This window comes from Lactuca serriola, chromosome 3 (assembly GCF_051521515.1).
Source record: "Lactuca serriola cultivar US96UC23 chromosome 3, Lser_US96UC23_V15, whole genome shotgun sequence".
NCBI classification, from domain to species: Eukaryota; Viridiplantae; Streptophyta; class Magnoliopsida; order Asterales; family Asteraceae; genus Lactuca; species Lactuca serriola.
The window spans coordinates 145947898-145959094 of record NC_136410.1 but is presented as its reverse complement, the minus strand read 5'-3'; the positions used below and the strand labels follow the sequence as shown (position 1 = coordinate 145959094).

Genomic DNA, 11197 nt, shown 5'->3' with positions numbered 1-11197 from the left:
TGCCTAATGGAATACTTTTGCATAATCAAATTATACTTAAAAGGTTTCAATATGGCCAACGCCAATTCTTTAAGCACCCAAATAGTTATTAGATCATTAAGTATTGACAAAGATCCATTTCTTCCCTGTAAAGAAAATGAAGAAGTTCTTGGTCCAGAAGTACCATATCTAAATGCAATGGGGGCTTTTATGTATCTTACCAATTGTACTACACCCGACATTTCTTTCTCTATAAAATTACTAACAAAGTTCAGTTCATCCCCAATAAAAAAAATATTGGGATGGAATCAAAAATATTTTCCGATACCTTTGAGGAACTACTAATTTAAGGTTATTTTATAATAATGATTCAAAACAAGGTTTAATTGGTTATGCAGATGCATGCTATTTATCTGATCCTCATAAAGCTAGATCTCAAAATCGATATGTATTCATGAACCGAGGCACCGTAATTTCCTGGAGTTCTCAAAAGCAAACACTTTTCACCACATCCTCAAATATTGCTGAAGTAATTACACTAAATGAAGCTAGTAGAGAATGCACATGGTTAATATCGATGAGACAAATCATTTTGTCTTCATGTGGAGTAGATAAAGATAAAGTTCCAACTTTAATTTATATAAACTCAACATGTGTCACTCAAATGAAAGAAGGATATATCAAGAGCGACACGAAAAAACATATGCCTACAAAGTGTTTTGAGTAGATTCAAGAGCTTAAAAAAGATTAGAAGGTTTTGATAGAATATGTTCAATCCAAAAACAATATAGCAGACCTCTTCGCGAAAGCATTTCCTACTACAATCTTCAAAAAACATGTACATGGCATCAAAATGCGACATGTGTGATATTGCTATATTTATACATATATTTTGGCATTATTTTAATACATTTTAAGCTATATTTTGGTTATTAGCAAAGATATTTGGTACCTGTTGAGTTAAATTACATTTTGCAACCAAATATGACATTCTTGAGGAAAATGGACCAAAATCGACAAAAACCGGAACCTGGAAGGACTGGAGCTGTGCTGGGAGCTTAATGAAGTTTAAAAGAAGAGAAAATTAACTTACATGCATGATCACAATGTGACAATTACTTCTCGTGACATGAATGTAGATTCTTCTAGAAGATAACTATGCATAATGCAGTTTCCTTGCCGAACACGAATTATGTCGAGCTCACGATGTGAGCCAATACTGCTCACGACGTGAGAAAAAATATTTGGAAACTATAAATCTTCCTTTGCATATCGACTTTTAAAGAGGTTGGATTTGATATTTTGAGATATAATCAATTTTAGAATCCAAAAATCTGCGAAAAACAACCCTTTGGAGGAGAGAACAATTGGATGAAGATTTGAAGATTACACACCACATTCAGTTTGCATTAGTTTAACAATGTTGAATTGTTATGTTTTTGTGTGCTTATTTTCTGCTATGAATAGCTAATCATCAGGCTTTCGTTTAGTGTATATGAACCCTAATAATATGTGATAGTTTCTTATATTGGATTTTATGAAGTTGGTTAATGCATGTGTTTGATTATTATTACCTAGCATGTTAAAGTTTTCATCTTTGTTGCTTAGAATCAAGTTAAGTGTAATTTAATGACCATTTGAATTTCATGAACTTTTTTACCTAGTAGTTTATGATCATTAAATTGCTAGAGCTACGGTTAATCATATCTTAGATTAAGTAATAAAGGTAACAAATGTAACTATGTCGGAGAACATTAATTTGATCATAATTGTGTTTAGCTTAGATATATCTTACATTGCCCAATTATCATTAATAATCAATTCTATGTTTTCTTGTGTATGATCATTACATAGTATTTCATAAATTGGTGAAAATATTAGGAGATCGGATCAAGACTGCTAATTACATCTAAATTGTTAACTAACTGAATAAATCCATACTTAGAAATTACACATAGTAAAAGGGGTATTTTGAAACTTAACAGAAGTGTCTTCTAAATCTTGATTACAATCGTTTGTGCTTAGTTTTAAGTTAATCTTAACTACAAAAATCAAATAAAAACCACATATTCAATTATTGGCTTTATATTATTTTCTAGTAATTATATTATTAGCTAAATCCATTCCCTGTGATTGACACACGACGTAACCAAGGTATTATATAATCTGACTAGGTACACTGCCTATAAGTGCATAATTTAGCTAAGTAGTTAGGTTTATAAATTTAAAGCTAGATAGGTATATAAAGTGCACACATCAAAGTTTTTGGCGCCAATGCTGGGGAGCGACTATTTTTGTTCTTAATTTAATTGCTTAAGGTTAATCAATCATTTTTGTGGGATAAAAACTGCAAAAGTTAATTTTCTGCAAAAAATAGTTTTCCTGTTTGGGATATACCTCACAAAGTGAGTTCAATGCTTCACAATTTTTCGTTTATTTTCTTTCTAGTTCCTTCTACGCATATTTTTCTAGTTTTGTTTTAACATGTAATATGGCGGGCATGACGACCATGTCAATGGATGAGTACAAGCGACGTATGAGGAACGACAACAGATAGGGTCTTGATCCACCAAAAATCCCAACTACCATTTTATGGGAAAGAGTATGAGGATGCTTATGAGCATATATAAGCGGTGGTGGAGATTTCAACTTACTTTAATGAACCAAACGTGAGTAAAGATGTGGTGATGCTTCAACTTTTACCGATCACATTGAACGGTGAAGCTAAGGAATGATTAAAGTCACTTCCTTTTGGAGCAATCACGACATGGGCTGATTTTAGGACCGAGCTCACAAACCAGTTTACCCCTCCTTCAAAAGTGGAAAAGTTGAAGAGAAATATCTAGAATTTCCAACAATTAGAGGGGGAGTCATTTTATGAAGCTTAGGAGCGTTACAAGATATTGTTGCGACATTTCCCTCAACATGACTTCAACATGCAACAAGAAATCTCGATATTTTGTAATGGAGTCAATGTGTGCACTTGCCAACTTATAGACTCTCAAGGGACCATGACAAGGAAGGATCCAACAATGAATAAAGCTTTGATTAAAGAATTTTCTAAGCATTCCAGAGAGTATCACAACTCAAAAGAGGATTTCACCAATGAAAAATCAAGTTAATATGGAGGTCAAGATGCTTTATGTGTAGTAATTGCAAAACTCAATGCAATGGAAGAGAAGATCACAAAACTAGGTGGATCTATTCAAGATAAATGCGGAGCTTGTGGGGGACCCCATTCTATTAAGGATTGTGAATTAGAGTATATGAGAGATCAAGATACAAAAGAAATTCAACAACTAAAACATGATCTCTACCAAATAGAACAAGTCCAATCCAAAAAAATAAATGCTCTCGAATCAATGCTATTTAGATTTATGGAAGCTAACAAAAAACGATATGATGCTACAAATGCAATACTTTAGGATCAACAAGCATCTATCATGAGCATCTACATGCAAGTTGGGCAATTAATGAAACTTGTATAAGAAAAGCTACCATATTCACATTCACGAAAAGTCGAGTCAATCCAAATCACTCAAGTCATAGTCGTTTATGCAGAAGAAAAGGAAGAATTGGTGCATATGGGGTCCTTAAAGAAAAGTATGATCAGTCACTCGAAGTAAAACTGAAAGAAGAATAAGAGCATCAGGCAACTTCCCAGTCGCCATGACATGTAGGCAATAATGTCACGTCATGGGCGATAAAAGAAGATTATGATTTTTTAGTAGTTGAGCCATATCGACCACCTCTCTTTTTTCCATCTCGTGTCAGTGCAAATATAGTAAGGCATGAACATACGAAGTTCCTTAAACATAACAAGCTTGAAGATGTTAAAGAGGAAGAATGGGAAGAGCCTTTACCTAAAAAGCAATCGGAAAATGAAGTAAATCATTCGACACCTCCAATTTCAACGCCTATGATTTTTGAGGTGTTTGTTCTTACAAGAACATCAGATCCAGTCACAACGTTGGTTAAAGAAAATGGATAAGAGATGAGAAAGACATAAATTGATCAAGAACAAAATGAGAAATTAATTACCAAGAAGGAGTTAGAAAAAGAGGAACAAAAAGAAGATGAGAATACAAAAGGGCAAGATAGGGGATTAAAATGTAAGCTTGAAGAAAACGCCAGTCAATGAAAGAAAGAGAACTCGAAAAAGGCTTACTTAAGGCGGGTTCAAGCATACAAAAGAAGATGGAAGGAGCAGCAGGAGAGCCCATTCCCACCCGCAACAACATAAGGTAGGAAGGAGTCCAGCTCACGACTCCTCAAAATGAAGCATTTCTTGGGAGGCAACCCGAGCTCGATTTGCATTTTCTTTTTCCTTTTCTTTTTATTTGGTTTTGCATTTTCATTCAATTTGTTTTAGGATAAGTCCTCTTAGTCATCTTTAATTTTTAAAAGGAAAGCAAAAAATCATGTTTGGGATTATTTTCAAGAGTGGTAAAAAATTTTAACGGGAAAAATATAGTTTTTGGTCAAAATTCTTGAAATCACAATGTGGGATTAAGCACCACGATGTGGGAAATATATAAAACCCATTCTTTTCAATCCGATAAACACTCACGATGTGAGCTCCAATGCTCAGGACGTGATCTTTAAAATGGTGGGGGGCCAGACTTATACACAACTACTAACATTTAGCTATCCTTGTTTACAATACCAATCACAAATGAGGTCCCCACACTTTGATTTTATTCTGAAAAGTCTTCTAAATTTCGTGTTACATCTTCAACACAGGTAAGATTCCCATGCTCTATTACGCTAATTTTATTTATTTTAGTTGTTAAGGAGTTAGGGTTTGTTCTTCAGACGCAAATGTCGAAATTGGTTCTATATTTAGTGGAATTGTGACTGCATGTGTGTTTAATGGACTTATATTTATAGCTTAAGAAAACCCCAATGGTTGTTTTGGTTTGATTTTACCTCGATAATATCTAATTTTGTTTTTCGCGTTGGGCTGAACTCACGACTTGAGCTTGAATGCTCACGACGTGAGAACTGGGTTGATCAATTTTTGTGTTTTTTGTGAATTGCTAAATCAATGGTTTTTCTTTTGGGTTTGTTTTCTGATTATTTTATATGTTAAATGGGTCCGAAAACGTCTACTATGAAGTTCCAAGGAGCTGTCAAGCGCCTTCATCCTTTTTATGATTTTTCGGAAGATCTACCGCACGAGATTTACAACTACACAAACAAATTAGGATGGCTTTACAGCAAGGAATATTCCATTTCTCGCATCCACCGCCTAGTATCATTTTCCATTAATCATAAAAAACATGGGGATAAAGTGACAAGCCTGAACTTGTTTTTTGTATGGTGTATTATTGTGATTGGAGTTTGTTGCAATATCCCATATTTTCCTACACATTATTTGGGGAACAAAGCAGTTAGCTCAAGACCTGGAAGCCCAATAGTAAGTGGGCACTTTGTCACCCGATTGGTGAAATCATATGAGCTGTTCGTGCAAAGATTGACTCGTTCTTTCACGTGCATCATGGAAAGTAATCTTACCTTGAGTTTTTTTGAGTCAATGAGTGTTATTGTGAATACGGGCACAAACTGGAGCATGCCGGCCGATGATGAAGTTGTGCCACTTGAACAACCCTAAGATCAGCCAAGACAACGGGGGTGTAGAAACGTGAGGAGGAAAGGAGAGAGTGGTCAACCTCAACAACAGTTTCAGGAGGTTCCTATTGGCGGTGTACCCACCAACCCATTTTGATTTCAGGTTGGTACTTATCTAGACAATCTTTTTTTTGGGGGGGTGTAAATTATGACACCCACTCTATAGACGTAATATTTTCACATTTCCATATAGAGCGTCCACCCACCATGCCACCTTACTATCCTTATATACCGACTTGGGCAGAGCTTTGGGCATCGGGACAACATGATAGAGCCAGACCTAGTGGAGCACATGGAGACGATGATGATGATGCATGTCGATTTATTTATCCCTTTATTAGAGTTTTTATTTTTATTCTTAGTTTATTTGGTGGGTTTTAATGTTTTCTTACTTTTAATTTGGTTTGTTGAAAATTATGTAACCAAATGATGATGTTGTTTTCTTTTTGCAACCTAGGAGTTTGTTTTTTTTTTGCAGAATTTGTATTTATCGATAAAAAAATGATGAGAAAAGAGAGAAGCCGAGAGCGTTAGACTTTTAAAGCCAAAGACCACACTTTTTGATAAGTATGCGGTGACACTCATGTGAAAGTTTAGAGAAGAAAGGAAATAGTGCAGAAAATATGGTCTTAAAAATAACTCTTAACGACTTAAGTGGGAATTAGAGTTTACACAACTTGAAGATTCAAAAGAAGACATACATTATGCTTTGGATCAGTTCTCACGACGTGAGTTCTCTACTTCACATCGTGAGCAAGGTTTTTATTCACGATTCAGACATTTAGTTCCAGACTTACGTCGTGGCTTTCGAAACTCACGACGTTAGGTATTAGAAAATGGTGTTTTTGTCTTTTCTTTCAACCATAAAATGTTGCGTATGCTTTCCCACATTATGATGCATTACTTTGAGGATTTTAGGCACCACGCTTTTCGAAGATGTGAGTTTTTGGTTTACACTTTTAGTCAAAAAATTTGCAAAGTGGCTACGAAAGTTCAATTCAGATACAAATTCAAGATGTCCAAGCGTTTCCACACACTTTCAGGATTCGATCTCGCCACTACTACCTTACGGAAGTCTGTTCCTTTTTCTACATCTTTATTTAAGTGTGGGGTTGAATATAGGAATTCAAGCATACTGATGAAAAAATGACTAGGATTTAAAAAAATATTAGAAAGATTTGAAATAATAAACTAAAACTGAATTTAGTTAAAAAATTGTTGTGTTCAGATCTAGGTTGCTAGTGTTGTGTGGGACGATGCGATGAGAGTTGTAATGCATATTTGATCCAATATATGTTCTAGTGTATTTTTGGCTTCCCTATCCTAGTGAAATCATGGAACAAAAACACGACCTTGCTTAGTTTGAGGGCCATAATATTTTTAGCATCATGTACCAAAAATGTATCCAGGATATAGTGACCCTGATTATGATGGCATGTGCGTAATTGAAAAGATCTAGTGAATCATGCAAGCTTCAACAACACAAGGAGTAAACAAAACCATTTAAGCTCCATTAGAATAGTAAGAGTACAAGTGGTTTTTTTCTTTCTCTCACTAAAATAACACTCACAAAATGGGTCTTACAGGTTCTTACATTACATGGGAGCCACTCACTTCCTATTTATAGGAAAGAATAAACCCATTACACATCACAAAAGGGTAAAACACATCCAATGGAAACTTCTCACCCTAACATTCTCCCCCAAGGAGAACAAAACCCACTTTGGGTGACCCTGATTATGATGACATGTGTGGAATTGAAAAGATCTAGTGAATCATGCAAGCTTCAAGAACACAGTAAGTAAATAAAATCATTTAAGATCCATTAGAATAGTAAGATTACAAGTTGGTTTTGTTCTTTCTCTTACTAAACTAACACTCATAAAATAGGTCTTACAAGCTCTTAGATTACATCGAAGCCACTCACTTCCTATTTATAGGAAAGGCTAAACCCATTACACATCACAAAATGGTAAGCCACATCCAAGGAGAACTTTCCACCCTAACATTCTCCCCCTCAAGGTTAGGATTGGATGTCTCGACTTCAGTTTCCAAACGAGCTTGCGCGATCAAGACTAATTCCCCCTCGAAGTAATACCGGTCTTCAAATCTGCAAATGAATACCCGAGAAGCTTCGAATACCCATATCTACATTCTCCCTTTTTTATAATCAACAAGTGATTATAAAACCCACAAAAGATGAGAAGTGCTCGAGGCATAAACTTGACGAATCTCCCGCTCGATGTGTGCCAAAAATGCAACCGCTAAAAACATGCACGAAAAACAATCACGAAAAGCAGAGAAAAATTTCCAAATTTTGTGAAAATTTTTGACCTTTGGTTGAAAGTTGCAAGAATTTCGAAAACTAGGTATAAAGTTTTAACATTGGAAATTCTACAGGGACCCGTTGCAACAAAACAACCTCCAATGCGAAACTTTACCCCAATTGCAAATCTGGGCATAAAGTGTTGATTCGCAAACTATAGGGACCTGATGCGAAAATATTCTCATTTCTCAGAATTTTTGGCCCAAATGCGAAATTGGGTAAATTTTGCCAACTTGCGAAAACTGCAGGTATGCGAAATGGAAACTTTGCATTTTCCTCATTTTATGATCCATAGCGAAAGTGGGTAAAAACCCTACACATCGAAAATTGTTTGTCTGGAAAGAACACCAGTTGAAATTGACTCCATCAACATTGTCAATACCCAAGCACTTCGACTAGGGGCGTGTTCGGCAAAACTAGCTGGTAGCGGGTATCTTGTAGCAGGTAGCGGGTAGCTTGTAGCATTTTGTTAAACGCTACATGAAGCAACATTTGGATTTGGAGCGTTTTGATTAAACTAAACTCTAGAAGCTTGTAGTGCAAAACGAGGCTTTTTGTTTTAAATGGAGCGTTTTGTCAAACGCTAAAAGCTAGAAGCTCTCAAACGCTCCAAAACGCTCCGTGCCGAACACGCCCTAGAACGATATTATCTAACCAAAATCAAAATTAGCTTTACCCTCCAAACATTTAATTCCTTTTATTATAAGAATTGAATATCCCTTCAACCTTTTTTCATCCAACAAGAAATGAGATATCAAATCAAAAATTCAATTTTGACTTTTTCACAATTTGACTTTTCTTTTGACTCGACTCCAAGAGAACGATCCCAAATCAATATCAGTCAAAAGTAATCTCGACTCCAAACAACTAAGTTTTGACTTCCAATTTCGACTTCGGTGAACATAAAATTTTGAAAACAAAATACATTAGTCGAAATCAAATTCGACTTACATCAGTCAAAATTGCAAAATACATATTCGACTCCAATAAACACATTTGATTTTCAAACAACTCCAATGAACATCGGATGCAAACGACATCGAAATCGATTCTAGTCCACATCGAAAATTTGTTTGACTCAACCGAACACAAGTCAAATTTCGATTCCAACTCAACTTGAATCAAGTTCTGATTCATTCAATTCTGACTTTCTCTAATGCGAATGAGAGTTGGACTGAACGAATAAATAAAAGATTAAAATTTTTTGGGCTCAACAATTTTGGATATAATATCGAACAATTGATATAGATCATGAACAGTTAATATTCAATGATTGGGTTTGAATGTGGATTAACAATTAATGATCAGTAATGGATTTTGTTTTAGGCTTAATCTAAACACAAAAAATAGATAAAAAAAGGGGTTCAAACGAATAGATCTAACGAGACAAAACGATCAAAAATGAAAAACGAAACACACGATTTAAAAAAAAAGTGATTAAATTCGAGTTTTGAGAAAAACCTTGGTCGTTCATCTTCGATCTCAACATGAATTTTTCAGAATCCATTTGAGAATGCGAGTAACCTTCTGAATGATTATTTTTCTATTTGCAACAGTTGAATCAATCATTGAAGATCTAGGTTCTTTTGTTGGAACAAGAAAGTACCTAATCTTCACATCGTACCACCCATTATGTGTGTTGTACAAACCGTTCTTCATGTTCTTCAATAATCTAGCATCATATTCATAAGAATCATCAACACTTTTGGGATTGGAATTCAAATTCATTGCAAAACTTGATGATTGTTGCTTTGGAAACCAACTTTTCTTCATAGATTTCGGCTTCATGACAACATTTGAAGATTTTTTTCATAGAAACCCAATTGTTTTAGCTTTTGATCTTCTTCTTCTTTTTCTTCCTTTTCATCTTTTTGGATCTTGAAGATTTGAATTCAAGAACAACTTCACTCTTGACAACTTCAACTTTGCAAGTTTGAATCAAATCTTTTGGAGTTTGATACATTTGAACTTCTTGGATTGAAGGATTTCGATAAGGCACCATTTATTCTAACGAATCACAAGAATTCAAGCATTCATCGGTTTGAACTCCAATTGAAAGAAAAACTTTCACATCTTCATCAAAATCACATTGAATCCCCATTTCTTGAAATTCAAGAACCTTAAGAGCATGAAGATCATTTAGGTCTTTAATAACAGAAACATATTCTTTATCGAATAATTCTATTTCTTTTCCTTTCTTCTAATTCGCACTCCAATATAATATGTTCATGTAAATTTGAATCAAACAATCAATCATATTAAGAGGTTGAAATATCAACTTTCCTTGATTATCTTTCAATCCTCCATAAGAAATCACAGTTTCCCATGAAATCAACCTGCCTTTCAACAATAACCCATAAAATTGTTTCTCATTAACATTGTATTTGACATCTTTAATCATTATGATCCAAGAATCATAAGCCAAATACACCATGACCATAAGAACTTGAAAATTTTCTAGAGAGAGAAAGTGAATATGAATGAAATCTCTAGAGAGAGAAAGTGAAACAAACAAGTATTCTAGAGAAAGAAACTCAAATTTTGGATCAAATCAAGGAATAAATTCGATTTCTAGAACACAAACTTTCTCAATCATGAAGAACTCTCCAACAATGAAGATTCACTCAAATCATGTAGTCATCATGGATCAATTCTTGAGAGCTTCAAGAACACCCACTCTGATACCAATTGTGTAGCGACCTGATTATGATGACATGTGCAGAATTGAAAAGATGTAGTGAATCATGCAAGCTTCAAGAACACAAGGAGTAAATAAAATCATTTAAGTTCCATTATAATAGTAAGAGTACAAGTGGGTTTTGTTCTTTCTCTCACTAAACTAAAACTCACAAAATGCATCTTATAAGTTCTTACATTACATGGGAGCCACTCACTTCCTATTTATAGGAAAGGCTAAACTCATTACACATCACACAAGGTTAAGCCACCTCTAAGGAGAACTTTGCACCCTAACACAGGAGAGCTTATGTATTTATTGCACTTTAGACTAATACCTCTAACCAATAAGGGTTGAAGTTAAGTACCCTTGCTTAAGCATATGTTTTTAGTTTGAGAAAAAAAGGTAAAAAGTTGTGAAAAAAGAAGAAAAAAGAAAAAGAAAAGAAAAAAAGTTGTCAAAGTTGTTGTGTGAATAAGAGCTATCAAAGTATGAAAATCTTAAAGAAAGTGAAGAAATAAGGAAAATTTCCAAGTTGTTTTATATTGTAATTTTTCTTTCTAGGTTATTTTACCATATGTATG

At 34.5% G+C, this 11197-nt stretch overlaps 1 non-coding gene across 1 annotated transcript; it reads right to left on the bottom strand.

The window, feature by feature from the left end:
* Window positions 1-2804: 2804 nt before the first annotated feature.
* On the bottom strand, window positions 2805-2911 carry LOC145096419 (small nucleolar RNA R71). The gene has a single exon (XR_013703827.1). It is a non-coding gene; the product is annotated as a small nucleolar RNA R71 (small nucleolar RNA).
* Window positions 2912-11197: the final 8286 nt, after the last annotated feature.